The following is a 4,182-nucleotide window of genomic DNA, read 5'->3' as shown; positions in this document are numbered from 1 at the left end:
TTCTGAGCTCCCTATTCTATTTCACAGATCTGTGTCTACTTTTATACCAGTATCATACTATTTTGATTACTATACTACAGTATAGTTTGAAATCTGGGATTATAATACCTCCAGCTTTGTTCTCTCTCAAGATCACTTTGGTATTTGGTGTCTTCTATGGTTCTATACAATTTCAGAAGTATTTCTATCTCTGTGAAAAATACTATTAGCATTTTGATAGGAATTGTGTCAAATCTGTAGATAGCTTTGTGTAGTATGGATATTTTTAAGAATATTAATTATTCCAAATCATGAGCATGGCATATTTTTCCATTTTTTGTGTTCTATTTTCAATTTCTTTTACCATTGTCATATAGTTTTTAGAATATAAGTCTTTTACTTCTTTGGTTAATTATATTCCTAGATATTTTATTCTTTTTGACACAATTGTAAAAGAGATTGCTTTCTTAATTCTTCTTTCTGCTAGTTTGTTATCAGTGTATAAAAACAGAACAGATTTCTGTGCAGTGATTTTGCATTCTGCAACTTTACTGAATTTATTAGTTCTAATAGTTTCTTGGTGGAGTCTTTCAGGTTTTCTATATTAAGTGTCATGTCATCTGCAAATAGTGACAGTTTTACTTCTTACCAATTTGGATCCTTTTTATTTCTATTACTTGTCTGATTATTGTGGCCAGACCTTTCAGTACTATGTTAAATTAAAGTGACAAGAGTGGACATCTCTGTCTTGTTCTTAATCTTATAAGAAAAATGTTAGGCTTTTTGCCATTGGATATGTTAGTTGTGGGTCTGTCACATATGGACCTTATTATGCTGAGATGTGTTCCCTCTAAACACAATTTGTTGAGAGATGTTTTAATCAGAATTGATGTTGAATTTTGTCAAGTGCTTCTTTTACATCTTTTGAAATGATTTTTACCATTCACTTGTTGTAAAATGGATCCTGTTAATTGACTTACAAATAGTGAACCCTCCTTCATCCCTGGAATAAATCGAACTTGATTGTGGTGAGTATTCTTTTAATGTATTGGTGAATCTGGTATACTAATATTTTGCCAAAAAATTGTACATCTATGTTCATCAGGAATATTTGCCTGTAATTCCTTCCCTTCTTTCTTTCTTTCTTCCCTCCCTCTTTCCTTCCTTTCTTCCTCTCTCCCTTTCTCTTTCCCTCCCTCCTTCCACCAGAGGAAGTGGCTTTTATTGACAAATTATCTCAAGAAACCAAAAAGACAATGTACCCTTTTTCAGCGCCCCCTTTCTCTCCTGGATCTAACATTGCTCCACCTGGGGAAGGGATATAGATTGCCTTTTGGCTTTCCAAAGCTCCAGTCTTTCCTTTCCAGGTGTAGCATTGAAATCCAGTAACAATAATGTGGTGTTGTTTTTAAGCAATGCCTGCTGTGGCTGCTTAGTAACAATTATGGGCCAAGGGGTGTGCAGAAACATTTAGATGAGAAGAGTGATGCACAGAAAATAGAAATGTATCCCATCAAAGTTCTCTCTGTCCTGCCTCAATGGTTTGATCCTTCATTGGTTGCATTTCTCTGTATGTTGAATCATGCCCTCCTGAATCCAATCAGGGATTTTCACTGCCAGTTATACCCCTGGCCCCAGAGTCATGAGGTGAACTAGTTCAAACCTAGGCACATTCCTGGTCCACAAAGCCTTAAAGTGATGGGCATATTTTGGGCATATTTTGCCACTCTTGTACATCTTTCTGGTTTTCCCATCTAGCTCAGGGACTGCAATTTCTGAAGCATTAGTGGAATGAATATATGGTAGGAATGTTGAACATGATGTTAAACTTATATTTGGGGTCATGAGTGTAACAGCATTTTCCAAACACTAAGTCCCTTCCTAGTATTCAAGTCAGAACCAAATAAATATTCTCCACATTCTTATTATTATCCACATACCAAATATGAGATTGATAGTCCTCTTTGAGTTGCTGCACTCACAACTCCGAATCTCAGGTCCATTGTTAGCCTTTAGAATTGGGACCTTAGGCATGACACATCGGGTGACTTCACCTACCATCTTGGACCAGGATGCTTATTCTCTCTTTGTGTGTTTTCTTTGTCTGGTTGTGGTATCAGAGTAATGCTGTCCTCATAGAATGAATTTGGAAGTATTCTTTCCTCTTCGTTTTTTTAAAATAGTTTGAGAAGGATAGATATTAATTCTTTAAATGTCTGGGAGAATTCACCTGTGAAGTCATCTGGTCCTGGGCTTTTGGTTTTTGATAACTGATTCAATTTCCCTACTAGTAATTAGAATGTTTGTTTTGTATTTCTTCCTGATTCAGTCTTGGAAGATTGTATGTTTTTAGGAATTTATTCAGTTCTAAATTGTCCAATTTATTGGCATATACTTTTATGGAGTAGTCCGATAATTCTTGGTGGAGTCAGTTATAATTTCTCTGCTTTCATTTTTTAAAATTTGAGTCCTCTCTGTTTTTTTCTTAGTTTGAGTAAATGTTTATCAATTTTGTTCATTTTTCAAATATCTGGATGTTAGTTTCATTAATCTTTACTATTTTTTAGCCTATATTTTATTTATTTCTGCTCTAATCTCTATTATGCCTACCATCTTTCTATTACCTTTAAACTTTGTTATTTTTCTACTTCCTTTGGTTGTAAGGTTAGATTATTTATTTGTTTGAGGTTTTGTTTGTTTGTTTGTTTCCTGATGTAGGCCTGAATCATCATAAACTTCTCTTCTAGTTTTGCTTTTGGTATGTTTCAAAAATTTTCAAACCATTATCTTTCTGTTTTCATTTGTCTCAAGGTCCTTTTTTTAATTTCCTCTTTGGTATGTCTGCTGATATACTGTTTGTTGAGTAGTATGCTTTTTAGCCTGTTTGTTATCTTACAGCTTTTTTTTTCTTATACTCGATTTCTAGTTTTATAATGCTGTGGTAGGAAGAGATGCTTGATAAAATTTTAGTCTTCTTAAATTTATTGGAATTTGTCTTGTGGCCTAACATGTGATCTGTTCTGGTGGATGACCCATGTGCACTTGGGAAGAATATATATTCTGCTGTTTTTGTTTGGATATTCTATATTTATCAGGTCAGTCGATATGGTCTAATGTATTGTTCAAAAGCAATATTTTCTTATTGATATTCTCTGGGATGATCTAGCCATTGATGAAAGGGGTGAAGTCCCCTACTATTATTATATTACTATCAACTCCCTTTATGTCTGTTAATATGTTTTGTAAGATGTATTTATATTTATAGGTATGTCTGTGTTGGGTACATAGATATTTACAATTGTTACATCCTTCTTTGCACTTTTCCCTTTATCTTATGTAATCCCCTTCCTTTTTCCCTGTTAGTCTTTGTTTTCAGACCTATTTTATTGATATAAATATTGCTACCGTATTTGGTTTTGTTTTTCTTCCATTCACAAGGAATATTTTTTGCCATCCCTGCATTTTGTCTGTATGTGTCTTTAGGTCATAAGTGAGTCTTTTATAGTCTGCATATACATGAGTCTCGGTTTTGTTTTGTTTTATCTATTCAATCACTCTGTCTTTTGATTGGAGCTTTTAGTCTATTTACATTTAAAATAATTATTGATAGAAATGTACTTAATGTCATTTTGATAATTGTTTTTTAGTTTTTGAACTTCTGTTTCTTTTTCTCTTTCTCTTCTCCTTTGTGATTTGATGACTTTCCTTATTATGCTTAGATTTTTTCTCTTTATTTTCTTTTTTGTATCTGTTATATCTGTCTTGTGATTACCATGAAGTATATATAAAACATCATAAGTATACAGCATACTGCTTTAAGTTTTTATGGCCACTTAAATTCAAACACATACTAAAAGCACTATATTGTTACTCTCCCCTCCATGTTTTATGTGTATGATATTATATTTTACACCTTATTTTGTGTATCCCTTAGCTAATAATTATAGATATAATTGATTTTATTGCTTTTGTCTTTTAACCTTCACACTAGCTTTATAGGTGATAGATCTACCTCCTTTATCGTATGTTTGCTTTTACCAATGAAGATTTTTTTGCCTTTCATAATTTTCTAGTTATGACCTTTTCCTTTTTGTTTAAGGAAGTCCCTTTACCATTTCTTATAATGCCAGCTTAGTGGCACTGAACTCCTTTAATTTTTGTTTGTCTGAATTCTTTGTCATCAGTTCTTAATGGTAGCCTTAC

General features: G+C 33.0%; 1 pseudogene; it reads right to left on the bottom strand.

Annotated features, from left to right (window-relative positions):
• Nucleotides 1–1,530: 1,530 nt before the first annotated feature.
• On the bottom strand, nt 1,531–2,040 carry LOC140620562 (ubiquitin-fold modifier-conjugating enzyme 1 pseudogene; annotated as a pseudogene).
• Nucleotides 2,041–4,182: the final 2,142 nt, after the last annotated feature.

Source organism: Canis lupus, chromosome 29 (assembly GCF_048164855.1).
Source record: "Canis lupus baileyi chromosome 29, mCanLup2.hap1, whole genome shotgun sequence".
Classification (NCBI taxonomy): domain Eukaryota; kingdom Metazoa; phylum Chordata; class Mammalia; order Carnivora; family Canidae; genus Canis; species Canis lupus.
This window is presented reverse-complemented; position numbering and strand designations above follow the sequence as displayed.